Source organism: Centrocercus urophasianus, unplaced genomic scaffold, assembly GCF_019232065.1.
Source record: "Centrocercus urophasianus isolate 14NV4802_14NV808 unplaced genomic scaffold, USGS_Curo_1.0 seq_40, whole genome shotgun sequence".
Classification (NCBI taxonomy): domain Eukaryota; kingdom Metazoa; phylum Chordata; class Aves; order Galliformes; family Phasianidae; genus Centrocercus; species Centrocercus urophasianus.
Window position 1 is genome coordinate 3152988 of NW_024884978.1, and position 27396 is coordinate 3180383.

The 27396-nt window shown below is 45.8% G+C and overlaps 1 protein-coding gene and 1 long non-coding RNA gene across 26 annotated transcripts in view; one reads left to right on the plus strand and one right to left on the minus strand.

Annotated features, from left to right (window-relative positions):
• COPRS (coordinator of PRMT5 and differentiation stimulator) overlaps nt 1-23326 on the plus strand; it is a 132697-nt gene extending 109371 nt beyond the window's left edge. For 3 of the 13 annotated variants that reach the window (XR_006171117.1, XR_006171115.1, XR_006171116.1), the window contains 7 exons: nt 4220-4871; nt 5356-10015; nt 12809-12891; nt 13569-13767; nt 14419-14572; nt 14698-14849; nt 22388-23326. The gene's annotated coding sequence lies outside the window, so the exon portion shown is untranslated. The other 10 variants (XR_006171111.1, XR_006171119.1, XR_006171121.1 and 7 more) reach the window with 10 other exon arrangements.
• LOC122167946 overlaps nt 4303-27396 on the minus strand; it is a 44779-nt gene continuing 21685 nt past the window's right edge. For 10 of the 13 annotated variants that reach the window (XR_006171132.1, XR_006171127.1, XR_006171129.1 and 7 more), the window contains 2 exons: nt 5518-22880; nt 4303-4536 (listed from right to left, as the gene is read on the minus strand). This is a non-coding gene — a long non-coding RNA (uncharacterized LOC122167946). The remainder of the gene's footprint in view (nt 4537-5517; nt 22881-27396) is intronic. The other 3 variants (XR_006171135.1, XR_006171125.1, XR_006171130.1) reach the window with 3 other exon arrangements.

The following is a 27396-nucleotide window of genomic DNA, read 5'->3' on the forward strand; positions in this document are numbered from 1 at the left end:
TAACAAGGTTGTTAAAGTTGTTCTTAGCTCTGCCAAAACCAAACAGAATTTTATATTGGGCTACATATTGGGCAAAGGCTGTGTTTGAAGTAGTCTTTAATCTTAGCATTAGTCTCCAGTATTAACTCATATGTAAACAGTCACATTTTATCAGCTCAGCTACAGGGTAATTTATTTGTTAGTCTAATTTTAGTAACTTGTAGGTAATTCAGTATGATTTGAAATAGGTTATATAGGAGTGAACAGATCTAATTTTCCACTGGCAATGCAGGTGAAGCAGTCCCCTGATGCTGCCAAAGCCCTTGCCTGTTTTCTGAATGGTTTCACTGATTTTAGAAAAGTTATTCCAAATGTGTGAAAAAGCAGAATTCCTATGTGAGGCTTTGCAGGGCTAAGGCCTGCCACTGTGTTTTCTGGTAGTGGTGTTTGACATTGCAGTACATTTTTTTTAAGTGTAGCATCTGTTTTTTACCATGCTGTGCAATTAGATTTAGGACAGATCTGTGACTCCTGAACATTTTGCTGAAAGTTACCATATCACAATGGAAGAGAGAAGCAGTATTTTCCTTTTAACTGCAGGGTAATTATGCTGTCCCCATCTCTGGGGCAGATGTTGGAGTTTCAGTGCCATTGCTGTCTGTTAGCTCTTTCATGCAGTTGAACCACAGTCTTCTACCAGCCTCATTTCATGGGCATTCACAGGTGAGGACAGTCCCTGTGAATACAGATACTGAATTAGATTTGCCTTTGCTGTAGGACTTGATTTTTCCTGTTGGAAAAATTGTTCTACGCTGGAAATTGAAAGAAGTTGCCATGTGAAATCTGAAGAAGTGCAGAATATGAAACTGTTTCCCTTTGCACAAAGACATTTCAAGATGATTTCTGAATGGACATGAATGTAGTTTTATTGCTGCTTGGCACTAACAGCTAAAGTAGGTTACAAGAGAAAAGGAGCTGAAAGGCAGTGATCTTTTGTAAAGTTGAACTCCGTACAGGAGGAATATTTTACAAATCAGGTCTTTCCTCTCCTTACACACCTGGGATTTCCAGGTGATTTTGGTGGGAGCAGTGGATTCTTGACAGCCTGCTGTGAAGGAGTGCAGCTCTGGTTCCCATTCCTGCTGCTGGTGTGACTTTTTAGAGTTTATTTCCAAGCGGCCTGACTCTGCGTGCCTTAACTCCCATTTAAGAGGCAGCCTTATTGTGCTGTGGGGGAGCTGCACCCAAAAGTGCCGATCTTTTGTTTTTCTATTGGGAAATTCAGCCTGAATTAATGCCAAAGCAAGCTTAAAAATTTCCCGTTTTTTTGCCCAGCATCTTGCATGCTCGAGTACTGGTCATACCCAGACCAGCATTAACCAGTGCTGGTAACTGCAATTTCCCCTCAGGGGATCAGAGTTGTCTGATCTGAAGCAGGAATGCCTCAATTTGTGTAGAATTGATCTCACTTGGAACTCTGCAGTATTTATAGCAGCTGGCCTGGCTACTTGGTCATGCACATCCCAGTCCTTTACAGAAGCAATCTTTATAGAAAACATTCCCCTCTGCCTTTTTTTTTTTTTTTTTTCCCCAGCTAAAGGTATTTCATTACCTGCCAGACTTTCACGTCTGTATTTGGGCAGGATTTGTGTTAAAAATGCTCTGAAATCATAACCAAACGGCTCTCAGCTTGGATTGTGTGTTTGGGAAATCTGGATACCAGGGCGGGAAAGACCAATATGAAAAGAATAATGAGACTCAATCGACTGTGAAATCCTTCTAGAACAGGTGTAATTGTGATCGTAAACATTCACGGGATATTTTACCACCAGCTTTAATCCCTGCAGAGAGGAATATTGAGGGGTAGGAGAACAAATGTGAAAGTAACTTCGAAGACTGAGTTAAAAGGGGAGGAACACAAACCTCAGGTCCCACCATGAAGCAGTGAGGGCAGCTGAGCAGAGAGGGCTCTGTGGTTCCTTTGGTCCATCACGGTGCCCCAGGTCAGTCTGTGTCCCCATGAGAGGTCCTTAGGGTGCTGATGACCACAGGCAGCCCACTGATCACAAACCGAAGGACAGGAAGAAAATGAAGACCAGGACATTTGGCTGTGGGAAGGGCTGCTGCAGGAGTTGGCAGAGAGTTGGAGCAGCTCTCTGCAGAGAGAGGCACTAAGAAAATAGGTGAACAAGGTCGTGTTTCCTCGTGCCTTGTGAAGGGCACAGAGTTTTCCTTTAATGAATGCACAGGAAATGTAAAGCAGGGAAGGGTCTGAGAACTGCACGAGGAAGTTTGATATGGCTTGAAAGTTCTTCCTGTGCTGAGAGACCGCCTCAGAAGCAAAATGCCATTTATGTTCCACTGGAGCCTGGACTTGCACAGTTCCCTGTAAAGACCTCTTTGCTGGGTGAATTTTTCCCACTGCAATTAAGGAAACAAAACTCATTGGTGACTCCAAAGAGGGAAAACGAGGAGCGATAAAGACAAACATGTAGGAAGTGCTATAGAGCGATAAGGAAGCTGGAATGGTAAATCAAAGCCTAAAGAGGAAGGATACGAGGGGGCACAGAAGTATAAATCTTTCTGAGCTGAGCAGGGAGCTGCTGGAGCCCTTAGAGGGATGCAAGTGGAAGGTGGTGAGTGAGTGGGGCTGCAGAACGAATTCCTTGCGTTGGGAAGCAGGGGAGAGCAGCTAAAGGTCACATACTGCAAGGAGGACAGGGAATCTGTTTTTCCGTGTGCAGAGAGAGAGAAGGCATTTTGTTTAGAAGTTTTATGTGTGTAACCCAAGCAGACAGCTGGGAAATTAAAACTACTAAAATTGACAAGTCACCAATTTTAGATTAATTGCAACCTGCAATTCCTGGAGTTGGTTTCTGGCCTCAGTGTTTGAGAGTTCCCTGGGAGAGTGCTAGTATCTGAGGAGGGAGACACAGAAAGCGTCGTCTCCTTATTTAAAAAACGGAGTAAAAGCAACAGGAGACAAAAAATGTACATTTGGCAAGTTGTAGAGAAGATAGAGTAAATATTACTAAAAGCAAGCACTGGGCAACGTTTCAGAGCCATCTGATAGGCAGTGAAGTGGCCTTTGATACCCTGTGGTCTTACTTCTGAAATGTGTGCATTGGACAGGCTGAAGGACCGCTGGTGGAGCTCGGTGCTCACACAGCCCCAACCACCACAGAGCTGCAGCTCTGCAGAGCTGTGCAGACTTCCTGCAGATCAGAGCTGGCTGCGGCACTGCCTGGGGCTGCGCAGCTCCCTTGGAGCGACTTGCACACCGGCTTCCAGTGAATACAGCAGTGGTACTGTGATTTTTTAAATGCCCTCGGAACTCAAAGGGAAACAACCTGCAGTGTTTGACGTCCACTCCATGCTGCTTGTCGCCAGCAGTAGCTGAGGTAGATGTCAGTTGCCAGCTTTGCCATGCTGATGCTTCCAGTTGCCCTGACCTGCCGTGCTGACAGTTGGGATTTAATCAGGAGTCAGCTCTGTACTCAAGTCCTTTGGTAAGGTCTTGTCTCATGAACAGCAGGTTTGAGCCTTCAGACACGCTTTCTCCCACAGCCAGCATACGTGGTGAGATCTCATCCTGTAGAGGCTGTGCTGGTGGCAGAAGTGAAGGCAGGCCTTTCTCAGATTATTTTAGCTAAACCAGTGATTTCCAGACTTTTTTTTCCTACTTACGGAAGTCTGAATGTTTCGCATTGGGGGCCTGAACTCTTTTTACAAGAAGCTATGCTTATTTACTATCTTGCTGCTCATGTAAATTCTTTGGTGCATTTTGCAGACCTTTAGAAAGAGGCTGTATGCCTAAAGGGACCCCATAGAACCCCCCCCTGTTTAATGAAGCTATTGATGCTCGTGGCCTTTTATTTTCATAAGCTGTGTGACAGTGAAGACAAGGATGCAGAGCTGCAAGCTCTTCTCACCTTCAAGAAATTAGGAATACTTTTTATTTGGACGAGAATTTCAATAGAATTCCCAGCACTGATGTCCCACAAGGCTCCTCTTGTGAGGTGTCACGTTGCCCAGGAGACAGACTGAGCAACTGAGAAATTCTGCAAGTTTTTGAAAAAGAGATTTATATATAAATGTGTTATGGGAAAAAAAATACCTCTGCTCATACACATGGTAATTCTTCTGTCTTACTTTGTTTACTATCTTTCTTTCTTTCTTGTTTTCAGAGATTTAAAGGAATTTAATTAAAAAGGCCGTTTAACTACCCTCTTTTTTCCAGATAACAAACACTAACATAAAATGAAGTGAAATATTGGAGAGCCTGCTTTTATACCCCTTTTAAAACTGAACACAAAAGCCAAGTGAGATCATCGGGTTTATTAGGCAAGATATTTCCAGTAAAGATGGGGAAGCACTCCTGCCACCATACAAGGAACTGCTCAGCCTCCGTCTGGAAAGTCACAGCCAGCTCCCATCATCTGTCTTTGGGAAGGAGAAATCCGAAGCAGGACTCAGAAGACGGCTGGACTGTGAGGGACACAGAAGTGGCCGTGTGGGATGTTCAGTGTGGCAGAGCTGAAGAGAGGGCGCTGGCTTCTGTAGACACAGCAGAAAGAAGAAGGTTACATAAATGACAGTAAATCTTTGGACGACAGAGTGACTATAAACTGGCATGGAAAACACTGACACTGGAAATGAGGGTTCTGGGCCTTGGAGCAACCAGGTTCTGCAAGACCTCGCATCAGGAGAGCAGAGCCAGGTCCTGTTGCATAACCCACACACGAACAGGTTGGCATGTGATGCTGTGAAAGCGGAGTCTGGCTACAGTGATCATCTCCAGTCCCATGTGCTCCTAGAATACCAATAATTTCTTCCACTGGCCTTGCAATTCCACAAGCAGCTGTCTAGCTGTGATCTTCCAGAGAGCCAAAGTAAGGTTTATTATTTAGGTTTTAGCTCAGCTACAATACATTATTTAGAAAAAGTCCTGCTGTGCTAAGCTGCATGCAGTAGCATGGCAACATCCAGTGTATATATTTGACTGCACTCTGCTTTGTCTTTTGTTAGCTCCGATGTCAGCAGGTAAGTGAGCAGAGTGGCCCTGAGACCTGCCAGTGTGGGGCACAGTGTAGGAAACTGTCTCAGTTTCACATCTTTAGCAAACCTGGTGCTCTGCATTCCTCACCAGTGCCCAGGACGCTGCTGTCAATGCATCACACCCAGAATGCACAGACACTGCTTTGCTCCTGCCTTTTTGCAGTTTCCCTGTGGCAAGCTGCTGGGCTTGAGCTCCTGGGCTTCGTGCCGTGGCTCCTTGCAGCCCCACACCTCCTTCCCTTTCCAAAATGCATTTTGAAACTTCAGCTGTAGTGATCTGGGTGTGTGTAACTGGGAGTGCTAACATTATTGTCACAGGGGGAAAGCTGTGGCCCTATGCCCTACAGTGGAGCTCTCCAAGACATTGCGCCAGAGACTGCAGCTTACTGAGAGTGCTACGGAATGGGATCTAGGAGCTGCAACACCGTTTGCTTAATGGCCAGCAGTGACAGAGTTATAAATCAACAAGGCACCTATTACCTTCAATGGAAAACGGTAATCTGGTTTTTCTCCTAGCGGCTTCTGTTGCAATAATCACGTGCTTGCGGCCTCCTCCAGGGTACAGTGCAATGCATCTCCCTTGCAGCAGTCACATCCCTGCCCCTGGGAGCCCTCCCAGCTCAGCAGGGCACTGAGCATTCCCTCGACCGCTGGGAGCTGCAGGGACTCAGTGCCTGAGCTCAGCCCTCCAGCAGGATGTGTGCAGCTTCGCTCCACTTTTCACCAACAGCTGCAGGGCAGCCTGGAAATGGAGTTGTAGGAAGGGAAGGGATCCGTAGGGCTGCTTTCTTCCTGCTTTTTTCCCCACTCACAGGTATGGAGGGCTGTTGAGCACCGCGGAGCTCCGCGTTCAGAGCACCCTGCACAGGAGGCAGCACGTGGCCGCAATGGTAGCACCCTGGTGTCAGGTGTCTGTCTTAGCCTCTTCCCAGCAAGGTCTCCATCTAAATCAACAGGAGCTCTCTGGACTCCGAACCATGGCATACGTGTATTTTTAGAAGCCAATCAATCAGTGGTGACTGTTCAAGTTCAGACAAGTCAAACACAGCCTGCAAAGTTACACAGAAGCACTGTGTGTTGTAGAAGGGTTGGTGAGCCTGCTTATTATTTGGTGTGCAGTGCCAAATCCATGAGCTACCAAGGCTGGGTTCTTTTCAGAGAGATATCCATAAGAAGTGTAAGTATAAACAGACTGTGGATTGTGGCACACGCTTTTTAATTGAAGCAATAAATGACTGTTTGTGCTTCCACAGAAGCCCTCTTTCAAGGTGCTGTGTGTTTTCCAAACTTTAACACAGCCCTTGGTTCAGGGTTTGTCATCTGGGCCTTTCTGTAGGTGAGGAAACTGAGGCACAGGAGAATGTAGATGCTGCCAAGGAGCTACAGAGACTGTGAAGTCCCAGCTTGTCTCCAGAAAAGTGCTGCACTGGGCGAAGAAAACAAACACCTGTGCCCTGGCTTCCCTTCACAGTCTGATCAGCGGAACCAGCAGCAGAGGGGTTAGTTAGGTCAGCACCTCTGGGCAGCAGCAGCAGGTTGACTTTTCAGTGGCTTTGGCTACAAGGCAGGAACGTCCCGAAGCCTTTCTGCGTGTTTCTTCCAAGTGCATGAGCTGGGGTTTGGAAACGGTGAGCACAGAGCAGGTATACAAATATAAAAAATGATCATAATGAATCGTATCCCTTCATGAACAGTGCAGAGGCTCAGTAGTTGTGAGGAAGCAGGCACAGCCTGGAGTCAAGCTGGACCTCGAAGATCAGACACCAACCAGTCAGTGAGCAGATTAGAAAATGCCAGTGTTCTGATTTCCAGAGCCTCAGTTTATCCAGCTTGAAAGTGGAACTGATACTTTCCTATGTCGCTGACCACTCAATCAAGAAACGTGGCCTTGGCCTCTTCTGTTTCTCTTCTTCTTCATGTCCTTCCCTCCTTTACAAGACATCTGCTCCAGAACTTCTGGTTGGAGTCTTTGCACAGCTGCACAAAATGTAGTGCATGATCTGATTCTCAAATTGGGTTTAACTCATATGTACAGTGCCAGCTGGAGGGGCCTGCTGAGCTTTTGCTGATGCATCAGATATATATTTTTAGGAAGGTTTCTCTATAATTATCACATTATAGCTCCTTCTGGATCACTCAGAGTATAGTAAACAATTGCTATACTTGTTAGAGGTCATGAATACAGAAAAACATTCCTCTGTGTGAGGTCTGCTGTTAAATAATAACTTGTCTTTTCATGGCGTGGGGGGAGTGAATGCCCTCGAAGGGACGTGCTGACATTGTTCAAGCCAGTGATCCAGTTCCTGTAATTTACACCACTTTCTTAAAGCTGCTTCTCTGCACAAGAACAATGGATGTGCTGAGGGACAGCTGTTGCCCTGCTGCAGCTCCTGTTGCCTTGTGTGTTGATCCTCTCTCCGGTTTCTCTGCTGTGCTGCTGCAGCAACACACGGATGGATCCCTGCTGGAGGCCTTGGAGGTGATGGGCAGCTGGGTGAGGAAGGTGGTTACCGGACAGCTGTGCAGGGTGCAGCCCTAGGCAGATGGGGCAGGTGAGTGGCATTAGAAGGTGATCACACAAAGAGATGATTAATGAGTAATTTCGTGATCAGTGAGTTGAATGAACAGCACTCACCTTTGTGGCATCTCTGCTATCTGGTATAGAGGGAGCATTCACTGCTGTCTTTTCCTCAGGGGATGCTAATGGTGTCCGTGTCCTCCGTCTGTCATCTGCCTGTCTGGGACCTTCGGGGCTCTGAGAAATCCTCCTCTCTGTCTCCTTGAAATAGTCTGACACGATCAAGAACTACTTGCACACATTGGGCTCACACAGCGCTCCATGTAAAGCTTTATTCCCTTGGGAAATCCAGGCTTTACAGTAATCACCTTGCTGTTCAACCAGGCGTAACATGCAGTTGTGATTTTCATAGTACAGTAGAAAAGTGAGGATCTGGCTATGGCTGAAATCAGTTAACAGAACAGATAAGTTAGGGATCCCAGAGCCCCTGGAGTCCTATCTCAAGACCAAAGAAGAAACTAAGATGTCTGACGGAGCTGCAGAAGTGGGGTAGAGCAATGAGCTCCAACCAGACAGGTGACAGATGTGTCCATGATGACATCTCACAGTCCCTCCCTGTGGCATGGGAATCTGCCCTTTCATACGTGGTCAAAAGAAAATTAGGTCTTGGCAAAAACGTAGCAAATTTAAGAGCTCAGTCTGGAAGGAGCTCAGCAGGGAGGCGTAGGAGCTGACTGCAGCATTTCAAAGTCTTTCTAGAAGCTGTGGTTTGGAGAGGAAAAGGGGATGAAATCTTCCATGTTGCAGCATGCAAGAACTCACCAGCTCTACCTCTTCAAATGTCGTTGTGACATGGCTCCACCATATTCATACTCATGACTGAAGGAATGGCAGACTCCATACTCAGCCCCTTGCTTCTTGCTTTTCTTGGTTTGTGTTGCATGCTCCATGTTGTTTTAATGTAGTTCCTAGTATTTAATGCATTTTTATTGCTTTCTCTAATAACATTGACTGAGTGCTAGGAGCCAATCTAAACAAGCTGTGCCAATAAGCCAAACATTTCACTTCAACCAGCAAAGCGGATGCCTCTTACCCCTACTCACGCCTGGCTGTGCAAACCAAGGGCCTCGCTGCTCATCAGGGAGAGCAAAGCAAAAGCCTGGCATGGGGTGGGCAGAGCTGGGCTGTGTCCCTGTCCCTGCCACATGTGTGCCATCGAGGTGTGTCGGCATCGAGGTGCGGGTCAGGCAGTGTGCAAAGCTGGCTCTTCTCGAGGGATTAATGCAGCATCTTGTCTCGTGTACTTTGACAACTTGGGTCTTGGTTTTGAGAGACTGTGAGCACTTTTAAATCCCTTTGACATCAGTGGAAGCTGGAGTTCATGTTCTGCATCGCTGAAAGCCTTTCCAAGCAATTAAAAAACAACCCCAGACCTCCTCCCCTGGTGCTGATCTGTGGTGTGGTGTTGACGTAAGTGTACTGGAGTTTCACTTACTGCAGCTGGGTAGTTGGCACTTTTATAGGACTTTAAAAAAAATTTTTCTGTCTTTTGCACACTAATCCTGATTTTTTTTTTACTCTCTGTTTGCTTTTCTCCTACAAGCCCAGCCTTCATGTCTGACATCTCAGCACTGCTTCCTGTTGTTCTCTGTGATCTCCCTTGTTCCATCTTCTCTTCTCTGGTTTCCTCCCTTTCATTTTAGCCTTATTTTCCTCAGGCTGCCTGAGCCCATCCTCCCAGAGGGGAAGTGTATCTGTCTCATTCCCATCTCTGTTTCCCTCCCAGCCCCACAGCTGTTCCCACTCCGGCAGACCCGACTCCTGCTCAGAGCACCATCTATGTCCAACCCCTTTGCTCCATCACTGCAGGTCAACAACAGAGAAAACTGGAAATGCCCCAGGAGGGGGAGATTACAGCCAAGAAAGATCGTTCCTGCAAGGTGCCAAGTGTTGTCTCACCAGCGTTCGCCTGGACTGCTTTCATCTGGCTGGATGGTGGAACCCCCATCCCCAGCACTGACACCATTTGCAGTGTTTCATGCCACGCAATCCATCATTGCTCCTGAGAAATTTTCGCCTTTCATGCTACCCAAGCCTGAAAGCCAGAAACTCTGCTGTGAGGATGTGGTGAGGTGTGAATGTACACTTCATTTCCAAGTGGTTCTTTTCCCCTCATGTGCTGCACTTTACCAGCAAAGCAGTGGGCACCATTCTCTGTGCTTTGGCCCATGTAATTATGTGTTTTCTAGCTGTGCTCGGTCAAAAGTAATCATGGAGTTACAACCTCAGTTGGGACAGAAATCAATCAGTTTAACAAGTTGACTTGTGTGTGATTACAGATGATACATTCTGCCACTGATTTGTTCTGCCATCCTTTTGCCCTCCTAAGTGGAACACACTGCGGGGACGGATGAAGCCAGTGAGCTGTTGGTGGTGGCACAGCCTGCCCGTCCTGCTGAGGTGAGATACATGTACAGCTGATGGATTTGAAGGGACTTCTCCCTCCAGGGAACTGGGATGCATTTAGCTGCAGACTGCGTATCTACCTTAGGCACCTTGTGACCCCTGCCTTGGGTGTGTTTTTATAGAAGTAGGGAATTATCAGATCTGGAAGGAGAATGTGTGTAGGCTGATCTGCCAGCACTGCTGTGCACTTGTACCCAGCTGCAGACACATCCCTCGCTCTGTCCCTTCGCCTCTCCTGTATTCCCCAACTCAGACTTTGCCTTGTTCAGCAACAAAGAAAATGCCTTCAGAAATATCATTGCCCTGATACAGCAGGAGGCTGTGACAGATACAGTCACTGCTGGGGAACGAGCGCACAGCAATGCTGCGCTGTCTGTGCCATTATTGTTCTCTGCTGCAAACTGGAAGCGACCGAGAGCAGGGCAAGGCAGCAGCCCTTCTGTAACAGCCCTCCCGGGATGCACACACGGCTCCAGTGGTGCAGGATGTGCACAATGGGCATGGCTGGCAGCTTCTGCCATGAGGACGATGACAAAATCCCTCATCTGGATTTCGCCTCATACCCTCTCAGTGATTGACATTCAAACTGTTGGCTTTTAAAAAATCAAGAAAAGAAGAAGGGAATATGTAAACTTCCAGGGCAAATTGTGTTGAAAAATTAAAGAGTGATACAGTGATTGGCTCCAGGCTGGTCCTGCAAGGGTTGACTCTCATGGGAATAGTTATGACTTCTCTGAGGATTCTTCTCATTAGGGTTTGTTATGGAGAAGTCAGTGCGCATTCCCTCTGTGAGCAGTGAGGGCTGTGGCACTGCCTGCTCAGTGCTGCACTCAGCTCTGAAACTGCTGGCAGCATTTCCAGGCACAGGTACGTATGGGGAAAACATCCAAAGCACAGAACGAGTTTGCATTAGCTCTTGGTTATGTGGATTACTGGATTCAAGAGAAAGTTTTAGTTACACAACACAAACAGCCCACTTGTGGATGTGTCACAATGATACTCTGGCACGCTCAGCAGCCCATAAAAATGCCCGCTCTGCTTATACTGTTGAATTGTTTCAGCCTTTGATAAACCATCTGTTGCAGCCTGTTGTACATTTTAAAGCATTTCTTGCTAATGGATTTTCACAATGTGGTTTAAGGGATGTTGTTATTAATAAATGTAACTGTACTGAATAGTAATTTGATAAAGATGAAAGAGGAATTTATGAATTTCACTTTCCTTTCAGCAGCTGCTAGGAATTTTTCCCTCCTTCAGAATATATTGCATTTAATGTTGATTTCCTTTTCGTTAAAACTGTTATATTCTCACTTTATAGAGAGGATATCAGAGGAGTTGGACCAGTTGTGCTATCTTCTGTGCAGTAAAAATCCAGTTCTGCTCAGAACATGGCAGAGATTTCCTTGCTGAAAGGCAGGGCTGCCAGGCATCCTATCAGAAATGCCTACAAATAGTGTGTATGTTTAAAGTTGGTTTTTTAAAATATGATTAATGGGTCTTAATATTGATGGAAGCATTAAAAGAAAATAATTTATCCACACTTTTTGCTAATGGGCCGATCTCCATTACGTTATCGTTACAATGGCCTTGTTGTGTGTAAATTAATTAGGGACTTTCAGTACCAAATAATGTGTGATTGGCTCCAGTTGAACAGGAAACACGGGGTGTCTGAAGGCTGCTATCTACCACAAAAAGGGCTCTGCTAACACTGGTGGCATACAGTAATGGGAAGTACTGTGAGTTATGTTGGGCTGCATCATAAAATGATTGCAGGGCCAAGCAGGGACAGTGGTGAGGAGGAATGTTAGCAGAAACAGAATGGAAAGCTCTCTTTCCTAAGAGGTGAGCTTTGCTTTACTAGAACCTGATCCACGCAGAGATGGATGTCTTCAGCAGAGGAGGCAGGTATTAATCACAGGAAATAACTTGCAGAGCAGGAGTTCCCTTGACAAAAAAAAGATTTTCTATTTTTGGATTGTGCTTTTAATTAAAGATGCATGAGGTCCACATGCAGAAAGGACCAAAAGGCAGTGTGAAGCTGGAGGGTGCTGAGAGACAGGGCCCTGCTCCTGCCCCTCTGGGTTCCCTGCTGTGTGTTGCTGCACAGCCGCTTCTCTTCTCCGTGCCTCTTTGCTACCTCCCACTTTCTGTGCTTTGTCTTTGTTAGCTCTTTTCAAGGGCTGAAGCTTTCTTGTACCTTGAGTTAGCACTGCATTTAGCTTCTCCAGATGCTATGGTAATGCCATCAGATCTAATAGTTAGTCTGCCACCCAGCTCATTCTCTCAACTCATTCTTTTGCGAAGTTGCTCATCCTTGTGAATAGGCAGCTCAGGGATTTATATAGAAAGAAGTAACATGGATCTGCCTCTGATCTTAAGTATAAATCAAGAGTAAATTCAATGAAACTCAGCAGGAATACAACAGGCATTTGTTACAGGGGAACCGAGACATTCTCTGCAAAATACACAAATGCTACTTGCAGTAAAGTTTATAATACTAGACAAGAAAATGGTGTGATGTCTTGCTCCTTGCACACTGCACTGAACTTCTCCCTTGGGGTGACTCTTTATGTTATAAGCAGACAGTTTTCCTGGACTAATTTCCTTGCATAGTAGGCTATAAATAATTATTATTGGTATTGCACGGAGGCTGCGAGTTCCTGGACAACCATGACCGAATTCTTAATTTGCCAGTTACTGATATCATGCATCTGTTTTTGTGATTACTTTAATTATGTTCTATATGTAATTGAAAGAATACAAAATCATCTTCTTTTTTCTTTGTAGATTCACAGACTGATGGAAGGACAGCCCACCTCTGGCCGTCTCTGCGTTTGTAAATCCTGTCTGGACTCAAATGATATTCTGGGGTAAGCACTTGTTTATACAGTTTAGCAGTGTTAGCCCCTATGTAGTCTCTGAAGACAATACCAGTAGGTTGTCAGCATCCCTTGGGCCACATTGTATGTTGTAGGAAGATTCTCAGCAGTGAAAATGCAGTTTTATTCTTCTCAAAGTGCCCCTTACCAAAGTCAGCCAAGCATCCAGAAGCCATTACTCTGAGTGATGGATACAGCATTAATATTCTACTGACTTGATAAGCATACAAGATAGTCCAAGTCTTTCCAGAGGTTTCAATTTCCATCATGTCCCCCATTTCTTTTGACTGAACCATGCCATAGTGTACATCCAGGGCTTGACAGCTCTAATTTCATAGGAGCCAATGGACTTGAAAGATAATCTACTGATGTAGGAGATAGATGAATCAGGCCTGTGGCCAGAGTCCCGCTGACTTCAGTGAAAGCAGACAGCGATGCAGTTGCTGTCACATAGGTCTTGAGAGCAGACTGCTTTAATGACTTTGTCCTCAGGTGCCCAACTCAGTCATTGTGCTAAAGGAATGGAGCACAGCTACATGATCTGGGGTGCTGGATGCTGCTGGGTGGTCCAAGTCATAGATACTGCCAGTGAGCACAATTGCTCTTGCAGAGCCAGTACAAAGAGCTCAAGATGCAGTCCTGCTTTCCTTCTCTCCGTCTTCCAACAGGAACGCAGGTCTTGACCACACACACTGTCAATACAGGACCTTGGACTTGAACTTTGTGCCTCGGACTTCAGCTTTGTGAGCCCTTAGACAGTCCTTCTGCAGCTGCATCAGCCCACACACAGTCACAGCTCTCAGTTGGGAGGTGGCAGGCACAAAGCTGGCACTGGCTCTGTGATTACCTCTCTGCAAAGTCAAACAGGTGAGCATACTCTGCTGGTGGCCTAAGTGCTTTTGTTTGCCGTAACACTGGCCTTGAGCAGCGGTTAAGCACAGCTGGCACCGGCCTCAGGAGGCAACAATCACCTGCTGCTCCTCTTAAGCTTTTCTATACTGCATAAGAAGCCATGTTCTTGCTCTAGTAGCCCAAACAGGTGTGGAATCAGCATAGAAGCAGCATGAAACTGCCTTTCTGATTTTATATCCTTGATAAGCTGTGTTGCAAAGGCTGGGATTGCCCAAGAGTTACACACGCCGCAAACTCAGTATGACATTGTGGGACATTGGCATCTTGCTCTCCTGGGCTCCTTTTATAATACCAACTAGAAAGATTTTCCAGGACAAATGGAAATTTGGCCCTTGAATTTTTGATTGTATATACAAACAAGCCTCAGGCATGCAGGATTTGGCCTATTTGACCAATGTGCTCTGTGGTTCTGAGGATGCTCTGCTGCCTTTTCACTAGAAAGCAAAGGCAGTTTTGTGCCCAACAGGAGACAGTTTTTCTTGAGTTTTTTTGTTGGTCTCCTTTGCTGCCTTCCCCTGCAAAGGGGTGTGAAGGGGTGGTGCAGCATGTGGGTTTTAACTGGACGCCATCCCTTTAATGTGGAGTTGTGTGGTTGTTTTTTTTGAGGGCCAAAAATAAATGCTAGTGAAGGAATAAACAGACGTGAAAAGAAGGCTTGGACACTTGGAGGACAAGACTGCTTTGTGTTTCCCAAAGCAATAAGCCTCTTGACAAGGAGGTTACTCTTTCAGAAAAACACGAGTCCTGTGACAGTGCCAAGGTCAGTAGGTGCCCAGCAGAGCAGGGAGCATTCAAGGCAGACGTGTTTTGGGAAAGGGGCGTATTTGCTCCCCTTGAAAGAGAGGGGAGAGGAGGAGAGAAATTTACTTTGCTCTGCCATTTCAGCTCTTTCTACAGAGTTTGAACGTGCACCAGTTTGGCAGCAGAAGACAGCTTCCATCTATCTCAGATAGCAACGTGGCCCCAGCACTATGGCTGTATCACCTGCATGCTGGCTTGGGAAGAGGGCCGTGCTGCTGCCGCTCTGGAGGAAGCAGGTAAAGAGAGGACATGTGTCACATGCGGAGTCCTGGCAATAAGGCCTGGATTTTTAAAGGTGCTTTGCGTTTTTCAGAAGTCCCTTGTGGACATGGCTCTCTCTTCTTGTGCTGGTCTAAGCACAGTCTAAGCTAGGCCTCTGCTACCTGTCTGCACGTCACAGACTGGTCAGCTGCAGTCTGGATGGGCTTTGCTTTCTGCAGGAAATTAGCAGAATTCAAAGCAAATAGGCAGGTACGGGCATCCTGCGTTCTGGTAATTAGAGCTGGTTAGCAGAGTGCTGCAGTGATCATGGTGGGGGTAGGAAGCGTTGGACTTCACTTTAGGGACTTAACTGGACTCTCCATCCAGTGCAGTATGTTTTGAAATGTGGCCTTTTAGGCTCTTTATTGTCTCAGTTGGATACAGAATGAAAATGCTGAATAATACTGAGCAATGATAAGATTGTACCTCATGCACAAAGGAGAGTGCAGTTCTTTCACAGCCTCTAAAGCACCAAGTTGTGAGTCAGCCAAAGCCTCTGAGGACTCTGGGTAAGAAACACAGCTTTTAAAGGCACCTTGTTAGGACTGAATCTTCAGCACCGTCTGTAGTGACACACAAACTCATCTCAAAGAGGGCAAATGTTGAGAAATTAAGGGAGCTAATTAGTGGAATCAGCTGCACTGCAGAGCTGAGGAATTGAATGTGATGGAACTTGGATTCCAAAAGTAGCTGAAACATGCAGGAAGTTTAACCCTGACAGGAAATGCTCCAACCCCAGTGGGATAAATAACCAGCCCCAAACACATGGGGAGCATTAACTGACATGCAGAAGTTCTGACTGGCATGAGGGTATTCTGCTGGCATGCAGCTAGGGATTGAAATCAGATGTCTGGAGAGGAACTGCTACAGAGTACGATGCTCTGCTCTGCTCTTTGATGGAGTCCATCACTCTTATCACAGGGCTGACAAAGCAGCTTACCCTGCAGTTCCTGAACAGCCACTACTCCAGTGATGTGTTCAGGGCAGCAGTTCTGGACCTGCCTTATGAGTTACTGCCACAAAGGTGGCATTGGAGAGAAGTGGTGGAGCAGAAGACTGGAGGCAGGATTTGCCTCAGTCGTCCAATTTGAAGTTGCTGGGATGGGGAAGGTAGAGACAGAATGAAACGTCAAAGGTGAGCTCGCGAATTGGACTTGAAATTAGAACAGATGGCAGAGGGTTTCAACTGGTGAAATAAAAAGAGGAGAAACGTGGTCGTTACGGAGTGAGAATGGGGTTGAGATTAGACCCAACTACATATAGTCTAAAAATGAATTAAAAACACCTTGTCCACATATTCAGTAGAGATGATCATATTGAGCAGTGGGACAAAGACAGGATTTCTAGTGGGAATATACGTAAGGGAATGAAAATCACTGCATGTAAGGTGGAAAGAAAGGCATGAAGAATTCAGTGTGCTCAGGTGAAGGTGCACTGGCAGATTTCCATCCCAGGATTTGGCACATGAAATGAGTTCAGCTTACCCTGATATTTCTCTTTGATGACTGATTTTTTTTTAGGTAAATGAAATACAGGTGATTTACTCTATCCAGACTTGAGTGAAGAATCTGATATTATACCACAGGGGAAATTACTAGTTGAAGTTGAGACGATGGGGATTAGTGTGGATGGTGAATGCAAAACTGTTAAAAGTGCAGAGGAAAGGGGAGCTGTGAGAAGAGAAGAAATGCCAGACAGAGGCAGTCAGTAAGTGGAACTCCTCAGGAGTCAGTGTTGAGTTCAGTCTTGCTTGTTTCATTAATGAGTCTGGCACAGCAGCAGGAATGTAGTAAAGAAATCTGCTGAGGACACGGGCTTTCTTAATACAGAGGATGATCGGAACATCAGTCAGCAATGAGTGAATGACAGAATTCATCTGAAATAGAATGGACAAAGTAGTAAGACGTGCAGATAGAAATTAATAACTAGAATATCATATTACTCACTTAAAGATGACAAAGGCAGGGGGGTGGAAAAAAAACCGCAGAGCTTACTTGCTCCCAGGGATAACTGTGAGCCACCAATCTGATATGGAGAGGCAAACACAATCCTTGAAGGTACAGGTTCACTCATGTTTGAGGAAGATTAGCAGGTACAGAGAAGGGCACTGAGGATGATCAGAGGGTTTAGAACAAGAGGAGACTAGAAGACTTTCATTTGTTTAGTTTTTCAAAACAAAGGCTAGAGGAGATAGGATTGTTTTCAGTAAATATATCTGATAGGTAAAGATCAGAGGAAAAAGAGAATTGTTTAAACTAAATTATGATGCTGGCACAAGAACAAATGATATTAAAGCTGAAAATTTTAAATGAAGTGCGGGGACAGCCTGCCAAAAAGCACAATATGATGTAATTGAATGTAACAGTAGGAGGCTGGATCAGTAATCCAGAGCCCTGCATTCCTAGATAACTTCTTTTTTGGGAAGGGAATTAGCCACAGCAGCTAAATGCAGGGAGTGGAAAGAACTGCCCAACCAACACCACAAAGGTGTTCCCAGTGATGGAGCAGTGCGGTGTGCGGTGCGTACCATGGAGTGGTTTCTTTCTCGGTAAGAAAACAAGGCTGCAGTTTGTGTTGCTAAGTGCTGGCTGTATCAGAAAAAGTGTCACTAAAACATTTTGCTGTGGGCTTGAGCTCTTGCTTTTTACCCCAAATGTGACCATCTTTCACCTCCCAAACCTAAATATACATTGCTGAAAGCACACCTTCAGGAATTGCTGTCTCGACACTGTCAGTGCCTTGCAGGCTGTGCAGAGGCTGGAGGCAGGCAGTGTGCTCAGCTCCCCGCTCTGTCCCTTGGAGCTCTCCTTTTCTGATGGCCTGTTAGGCAAAACGCCCGCACGGGGAATAATGTTGTGCCTCTTTGAAGAGAAGCAGTAAACAGGCTTTTGGCAAAGTGAGTGCTGGCACCTAACTGGCACCTCTTAAATGAAGCTGGCTGACATACACACTTGCTGCAGTGATGCTCCTGCAGTGGGAAGAGTCCCCTGAGCTCAGGACATGGGACCTCCCCGTCCTGCAGCCCCTCTGGAGCAGGGGCTGAGTAGCAACTGGTGCCAGGGGCCGGGGCTGCTCTGCTCTCCAACAGGTCTGCACCAGGTGCCCCGTGCTGCTCATCCAAGGGCAGGAAAATGCAGCTGGCCAGAGTCCTTGGGTTTGGAAGCTAAAGGTAGGGCCTTCCCTTTTCCTCCCCCCAAGGAGAACTGGCAAATTCAGCTCTTCAATGGCACGAGCTCATCTCAGCCTTGCCTATAAATAGATAAATGAGATTCCTGCTGTCCCTGTGAGTAATTCTGACATCCTCCCTTTGCCTCGCAGAGAGCTGAGTCACAGGCACTCTGCACTCCAGTCCCTGCATTACTTACATGGTCTCAGAGGAAATTTTAACACATCCAGTGAATCATCAGGGATTGGATCATGTTTAAAGTTATTCCAGTGGCATTTCCCTTCTATTGTAGCAAGTCTGCCAACACCTAAAACTTTAGCTAATCTGGACTCAGAATGCATTGAGGAAATAGCATGTTGACATACACAGCTACTAATACAAATAGCCTAAAAAGTTCTCCTAAATCTGCATCAGTAAATAAATGAATCTTAGAGGATTCCTTTAGCACTTTGGGCCTGCTAATTTTGTCAGACTGCTTCATTTTGTTGCTGCTTATTTAAAAGAACTCAAAAGTTTGAAATGTTTTAATATTCAGTCTTTAGGTCCCTAATTTAATCTCCTGCAGGTTTCCTGCCAAAATATTATTTGCACTGAGATGGAGCTTGCAGCCCTGTGCTCGTTTTTTCACAGAAATGCACACATTCCTGTTCTTACCCATGATAAAAATAAAATGCCTGCAAAGCAAGGACAAAACCAGCATGGTGTTAAGTACAAAACACAGAGCATAATATGGTGGCTGCACAAGGATCTGAGCTCCAGCATAAAGCTGTATCTCCTGATGGGACATTTTCACTTGTTACCCTTCCTTCTCCCACATGGGACAGTGTAGTCTGATTGGCTTAGAGGCAACACAGCATCTGCAATCAGAGCAAGTCTCCTCCTGCCTCAGAAACAACTGAAAAGTGAAAAATTCTCCAGCAGAATTTGGGAGCTCTGAAACAAACAGAAGCAGATATCACTCTGTTTGTTTTCTGGCTTGCCTTGCTGTATCTTAGAACTTGTTGGGTCTTTCCACTCATCCAGAATCCAGTTACCAAACTCTCCATTTGAATGAACAAGAAATGCTAATGTTCACTGATTTGCTGCTGTGCTTTAGAGACTCTGAGACCTAAAACCTGGCTGGTTCTTTTGATAACCCTAGGAATGCTGTGTTTTATTCAAATAACATTTTTCTAGCACCTTTTCATAAAGCAACTCTGCCTGTGTGCAGATTGTTAACAAGTATTTGTTCAACACATCCCAGCATGAGCTGCAGTCTCTCCATGAGATGGTTTGTCTCCTACACTGAGGATCATTGGTTTATTTATCAGCCCAGCACAGCTTTGCTTGACAGTGTTCTGCCAGCTGTTGCTATACAACAGCATTGGGAAAAAAGATCAGTTTTGGCTCTCAGTGGAGTTGGACATAATTCAGCTACCTGTTGACAAATTATGATTTGTTTAACAGCATAAACTGTAATATTTTTATAGCTGATAGTTTTCACCCTTCCCTGCAGCTGGGGAAAAAAAAAAAAGAGGAACTCCCAGAAGCTCCTCACTTGAAACCAGAGTTTTCTTGTAGTAATGCCTTGTACTGTTGTTTCTGTACTTTTTTGCTCATGCCTTTTAAATATGCTCCGCCAAACTGTACTTCATGACTGTCTCTCAGGAGGGCCAGATCCTGTAGGACATGTCCTCAGCTTGCAGAAAGAGATCATTAATCATTAGTGTGCCCTGGTCCCTGGCTATTTTAATCACTGGTGAAATACTCATGCAGTTCCCACTCCTAAAAATGGTATTTGACTCCAATGCACATGATTTCCTTTGGCTTCCTTTCCCCATTTAATAGCAAGCCATAACAACTTGGAAGTGCAAGCACTGGAATCCATAGATTTGCTTCTCATCTGTCATGGAGCCAAAGCTTGGTACTGCAGGTAGTATCTGTGCTGAGCAAAAGATCAGAATATATTGTGACTGGCTGTCTGTGACAACCTTTCTGCCTATAGACTGATGGTCAAACCCTGTCCTGTGTACTGGAGCTCTGAAAATGTATTTGGTCCCTTCTGTATCATTAGTCCACTTCTGTCCCACTTTATGATATAATGATTAAAAATGCTTTTTGTGTGTGCTGGCAATAATTAGGGCATGTTAGTCCACTGTGGGAGGAGTGGATGAACTAGCAATATGTTTGAAAACTACAGGCTGTGGCAACCCATAAATCTTTGTTCAATTTTCCCTTTAAAAATGCTGCACTGAAGTCACAGGAAGCTCAAGGGCAAAACAAACTGCTCAGCCTCAGATTCAGGATCACAGTGAAGCTGTGTACTTTGCTTCTCTCACGAGGCAGATGAGCAGCCTCAGGAGTCTGAGTTGTCTGAGAAAACTTCCCTGCCCTCCCTTAATTGCAGACTAATAAATGTATTGTTCCCCTCTCCCTGGGCTTACCTGATTTATAAACTTGATTGCTACAACTCTGAATTCTCTGCTTTTACTCTTCATATGTGAACAGGTTCCTTTTGAGCTTAGAGAAAGCACCAGTTTGGTTTTGCACAGAGGGAAGGAGCAGGTGAAGTTTATAGATGTAAAAGCCTAATAGGTGATGCTCAGCAGGTGCCCTGGTCATGAGGGAGCCGTTCAGGGATAATTACAGCACATCAGCTTGAAGGCACAATGACAAATGGAGGAATATCAAGAATTCAAATGTGGAATTTAACTCATCTCTTCTGACAGTTATTTACATGGAAAACCATGGATCTTTCTCTTGTGTCTTTAATAGACAAGTAAAACTATGTACTTCTTTTTTTTTTTCAAATTGCATATAAGGCAGAATCATCCTCAGCAATGAGGAATTTCTGTCTGCAGGGCTGTCAGGTTCAGAAGTCACATCCTGTTACCAGCTTTAAAACTTGATGCTGCAGAGAAAGGTAGGTAGAGAAGTCCCACTGTCCTACACCAGCTGATGAGTTTGTGTGCTGTGACTCAAGGCGTCTATTCATTTTGTTAAGGCTTTATTTTGTTTTATTTCTCTTTATAGAGAACTAAATCTCAACCAATACCAGCTGGGCCCCAGAACACAGTCCAGCTCTTAAGAAGGCTGTCCTGGCTGTCTCACCAGTTCTCTTAATTAAACTTGATCAACACTGGCCTAATTAAAAAGACAAAGCCCAGCAGTAATCTGCTAAAACTAAAGGTTGCTTGGCAGCTTGGATTTCTTCAGTTTTGCTGAAAGCAATTTAAATCATGAAGAAAGTTTGCCTTAATAACCACATTTCCTCCATGAAACAGCTATTCATCAAAAAGTAGCAAAGGGCTCCAGTGACAGAAGGCACCAAATTCGCCTGCAAAATGTTATTTCCTGCACTGGTCTAATTCAGATCATGTGGCTGACACACAATTTCTATTTGAATGAATGTACCAGATTAAATTATCCAGGCAGATGTTGTGCACTGAAAGCAGTTGATAACATCACAGGGCAGTTCAGAAAGGTCCTGTGCAGCCAGAGGCTCCTTGCAGCTTGGAACACTGGTGCTTGAAAGATTCTGGAGCAGTTGCTTTGATGTGCAGAGAAATATGAATGGTGGCTCAAGCTTAGTACATCTTCTGCTGTCCATGCAGAATTATCTGCATGCGAGTAGGGAATGCTTTATTTTGGCAGGGTCTATTGTAATGTTCATACTACTTAGCATACTCTAGGGATGGCAACTTCAAGAAGTCTAGGGCAGCACCATTGAGACTGACTGAAAAAATCCCGTGTCTACTTTTCAAAACACATTTATTTTAGGAATTTCTGCATTTTCCAAGCCAGGCTGGAGATGCTAAATGACAGAGATGCACAAGCAGGAAATTGTGGCTTACCAGAAGGTGGAAGAAACACGGTTATAAAGCACTGGAAGAGTTTGTCAGACATTTATATAGGCAGAGTTCCCATAGCACATGAGAAGACGATCCGTTCATCCATGCACTAGCTTCAGGAAGAGCTGCAGGATTGTCCTGTGCACATCCCCTGCATTTGGAGGAGCTCTTCTGACCTCCACACCCACCACTGGGTTCTCTCCACGGGGCAGAGCTGTGATAGGAAGAAGCTGGGCAGGCTCAATCCAGTATTACAAAGCAAAAAGGGGGTTATTTTAACATACAAATATTCTTACTTTGAGTAAGATGTGAATACTAAAGATAAAAATTGTAACATAGGAACAAAAACCCCTTCTGGATCTTCCTGTTTCCAGTACTAAGCGTCAGTCATTCTTGTCAGTAGTGGTGGTGCTTCTGTTTATTTGATCGGTAGATACTGGATTAAAAGCAGGTCAGTTCCATCCACACATCTCACCAGGGGAAACGTTCAATTCCTCACATCTTGTTTTGGTATCAGGTGAAGACACTGCATCAGCTACATGAGGAAACAGTCTGTGGCTTCGTATGCTGGACCGGTCTTAGAAATCAAAGGCATCAAAGCAGAAAGTCCTGAAGCAAACAACTCCAAAGGCAGCGACCTGCAAGGCAGCCTTGAGCAGCACAAGTTTCTTTGCTCCCAGCCCATCCTTAGCAGACAGAGTGTGCCTGTCTTGTGCCCATTACCTCCCTTACCTAATCACACAACTGCTGGGACCAGGATTGTCTTTTAGGGCTTGCTTACACAGAGCAGTTGACTATTCTGCAATAGCTGCTGCAGGATGACTTCACGTGAACGCGCTCATTCCACAGCGGCTGTTGGAGCTCCTGATTCATACCATACCTTAACTGGAGTCGTGTCAGCAAGTCAGTGTGCTTTACAGAGTTAAGCAAGACCCAGGACCCAGTTTGGGGTTTCTAGCCACTTCTCCTTTACATAGAGTTGAGCTTTAAGAAAAGCAGTTGAAATGTTCCTGAGAATGACAAATAACAAATGAGTAATGCTTGCTGTGGAGCCACACAGCCCAATTAAAAATAGGTAAGTGATGTGTAAAGGCAAGTCTGTGCAGTCTGTGTAGAGAGAAGGAAAAAAATAAAAATAAGCATGCATTTCTAATCTATTGGCGCAGTCACATGGAGCAGAATTCATTGATAAAAATATCAATTAATTGATAGAGAAAGCCTTTTCAAACAGGTAATGATTAAAACAACCAGACACTGGGAAGGGGACAGTTAGTGTTGTGGAGCCAGATTAATTTGATTATCCATCTCCCTAGGTAAAGTTATTAAAGGAGAAAAGCTTTTTGTTGTAGAGTTCAATGAAAACAAAAACTTAACACATACAAGCTCTCAGAAATGCAAACAAGGTGTTAGAATGCATGATGGAGAATAATTGAATATTACAATTCTGTTTAACAAATTGCTTCTCTTTGTACAATTACTGCATCTCTGCCCTAAGCAGGAATGAAGCTCAGAATAAGATGATGAGAACGAGCAGAGATCTGCCATGGCTGAGAGCAATTCAGCAGACCAAGGAGTAAAGCAGGGAGTTAGCAAGGAGAGGGCAGTTCCCAATGTAATGAAAGGCATTAAGTGTAAAACCACCAACACTTTCCCAAACATGAAAAGAATAAATTGAATACCGAAAGAAAAAAAAAAAAAAGGAAGAAATGCAGATGTAATAATGCAATGAGCTAGCAGACATCACTGCCCTGGAATCTGAAAAAACAGTTTTTTAAAATACTTCTGACTGCAATCATTTATGGCAGCACAGTCCTGTGATATTACAGGAAGGGACATGAGCAGGAACGTTGCAGGACGGAGCCCTTCCATCAGCAAGCAGACAGCTGTGCAGAATAGGGGCACAGTGACACAGGCAGGCACTGCCCAGCACATGGCCATCAGTGGAGCAGTCAGTGGCTCCCTGCTGCCCAGGGACACTGGTGATGCTGCATGGCCACCTTCCCACGTCCTGTGACTGTCCTGCAATCAGTGGAGCAACTTATAATGCTAAATAAAGGACCAGTAAATCTCTGTGGCTCGGGGTGCTCCCCCACTCCCCAGTCCATTGCTATTAACCAGCCACGCTCCTGCTGGAGTGCTGTGGTCAGGGTTGTGTCTCTGGGGTTGGTTTGAGAACATCCCTGGCTGCATTTTGATCTGATAGCCAGAAATGAGAGAGAGATAAAACAGAGAGGGAAAGTGCTTGGTTTCTTTCATTTCTCCCACTGTGTTCCAGTTCTCATGCCCTCAGATTCATACAACAACGCACTCTCCATACCACCATTAACAGTGAAGCTTTTCCAATCCACTTCTGATGGAAACTCAGCCTGTAACACCACTTTCCCCAGCCTGTAACACCACTCCAGCTTGCAAGCAATCCTTCCCAAAGGCAGACCTGCCCTACCATGCTCGCTCTGCACCCAGCACTCGTGCTTACCTTCCAGGCCTCCCCGTGCCGGAGGTCACAGTTGACCATTGCAAGAACAATAAGGATTTTTAGGGGCATTATGACTGGGTTAGTAAAACACAGCTGCCCCTGAAAGTCCCTCATTTTTCTTGCTGCCGCTCAGTCCCCTCCACGTCCCTAGGAGGGCAGAGGTCTGATGGACTCCTTTCGCTCCAGCACGGCTCTGCCATCTCATGCTGGCTTTGCTGATCCGCCAGCAGCAGCCCTGCTGTGACACAGGCAGCGGAGGTGTGGAACTGCTTTGTCATCGCTGCAGGCTCCCTCCTAAGAAAACGCTGCGCTGCACTTCAACGTAACGCCAGATGGCTCGTCTGTCACTCGGCAGAAGTGCCATCAGACAAAGCACACCTCGCTGTAAGCAACCCTCACGTGCCCCCCGAATCACTGGGGCAAAATGAAGCGATGGCCGCTCCTGCAAGCGCTCGAAGCACCGCGCTTTGTCCATGGAACACAGAGGTCCCAGCGCCGGTGGGCACCTGCTGTGTGTGCACTGTGACTGCAGCTCCGCCCAGCTGCACGAGCAGCTCTTCTTCATTGATTAATAAAGCCGAGAGTTCAAGTAAGTAATTGCCACCGATTTCTCAACCGCTTTCAGTTTAGGTGATTTTTAAGAGCTATACTTACTAAAATAATACTCCTACTAAAAAGGTGCCAAGTGGTTGGCTGGGAATTTTCAACCCTCATTTACAAATCCTCTTGGAATTCCCAGCCCAACCCTGCATATTCGTAGGGCGAGGAGTAGCACTTTTCTTTTAACTCACTGCTAATTTGAATCTTGATGGCAGCAGACTCAACAGAATCCATAGGCAGATTCCCATGCATGCTCCCACCCTGCTCTTTCCCTGAGCTCACTGTGGGGTGCTGGATGGGCACACCACCCCCGTGAGTGCTGTGAGAAGTCCTATGGGCTGGGCAAGCACTGCTTGCCCATGAGGACAGAGCTCTGAGAGCTGCTCCGGGACTCCAAGGGCCTTTGGAGCAGAGCAGGGAAGCACTGAGGACTTGCAGTGCTATTTTTTTCTCCCCCTATTGCATTAAAAACGCCCGGCCCCTCAACAAAAGACACTCTTTGCCATTCCCAGCAGTTACGAGTCAGGACAGACATGGCACTATAGCACTGTAGCACAAGGTGTGCTACGAGCAGCAATCTCACACAGCTCGGGTGCCATCCTGGGCAGGCCCAGGCGCTCTGCAGGGCTCACTTGCACACTGCTGTGTCACATCCAGCCTCAGAACAATGGGGCTGAGCTGCAGAGCTGCGCCGTGTTTGGAGTTGCTGCCGTTCAAACATGCCATCTCCAGGGACACGGGCAGGGCTGGCACAGCTGTTCTGCATGCAATGGAAATGCTGAGGTTTAGGCAGCCCAAGGTCCCAGCCACGTGCAGCACAAGATGAATGTCCTCACCTCTCTCACCAGCAAATGATGCTCCATGGCAGCAGCCAGCCAGCCAGGCACCCGGCAAATGCCTCAGCTCCTTGCATTGCTGCACAAAGCCACACCTCATTTTCGTTTAGAATTTCTTCTAACGCTTGAAAGTTAAATGAAAGCAACCATTATGCCTTGATTTGGTAATAAAACATGAGCTGTGATTCTGATCCAAATATTATTTGCATCTTAAAAAAAAAAAAATAAATGTAACAGCAGTATCGTAATAAATTAAAAAAAAGCAGGAGCCTTCTGAATGCTAATGACGTTGGTGTCCTAAATGAAGCATAAAAGCCAGATCCTGTGAGATGCAAAGCATGAGTCAGAGTGTCAGCAGTCCCACACAGCAAGCAGCACTGCTGCTCCATTCGTTTAAGGAATCAATTCCTTTGTAATGAGCACCAAGTAGTTTCTAGGACTAAAATTAAAATGAGATGCATACTGTTATTATTTTTAAAAAGTTCTTCTTTTCTTTTTTCCTCTTGGAATGACAATAGACAGCTCTTTGTAGTTGGAAGGAGCCCCAGGTGAGGACCAGGTCCCTGCAGCACTGCTCAGCAGACAACCCCATGAGACCCTGCAGGGAGCCTCCCCAGCAGCACAAGCAGATGGAGCTCACCAGGGCAGAGCAGAGCAGGCAGCTGGACTCTGCAGATTTCAGCCTGGTTAGGCTCTCTCACCATGATTTTGTTTTACTTGCACTGGGTAGCTGGCAGACTCCTGGAGGATGGATGTCTCCTGCCCTGGGGAAACCCCCCCTTCATGGAGGGTCTACGTGTTCCTTCTTGAGCTGGAAAGGCAGCACATGGCTGCGTGTGCCACACAGGAAGGTGCTGCTCCTGCTGCCACAGAAGGCGCAGACTGACTTCAGCATCAGAGCGCAAGTCCCTAGGTTACACTCAGGTCAGGAGGGAGATTTGGGACTGACAGCTTTTTGGCCTGTTAGATTTGAAATTCAATTCATAAAGCACGAGAACAGCACAAAAAGAAACCAAAGGTAGGAAGTGAATGCAGTTTCTAAAATTCCTCCAGCTTTAGTCATTGAAGAGGATTGTTAGAAACGCACAAAGGGCCGTTTCCCTCAATTTTTTAAGTGTGAATTTCATCTTGACAGTTTCATTTCAGAAACAAAAATTGAAAACAAATTGTCCTATAGACAAAACAAAGGGGCAGATCCTCAGCTGGAATAGACTGGTATTACCAAATGAGTAACACCCGCTCACAGCAGAGGCTCTGGCCCTTGTGACAGCGGCTGCCTGCTGCCATCCTGCTTTGCCCAGCCAACAGCCTCAGCCTCTGGTTTCAGCTGGCCGCAGAGCTGACTCCAGGTAGCCTGATGGAGACAAAGAGCAGCCTTCAGAGCCGCTGAGTGTGCACCGTGCTTCAGGGACCCTGTGTGCACTCTGCCTTCCAAAACTGGGGCCGGCTCCAGGTGAGCGAGCCACGGGACACGGCATCGAGAAGACAGCCGATACCAACAAGGCCCTGAAAGTCATGAGCTGCTGTGGAGAAATACTGGCAAAGCAGGCTTCCAGAATCCAGTTATTTATGGGATTTGCTCTCTGAAAAGAAGCATTTCTCAGATTTTTCTTT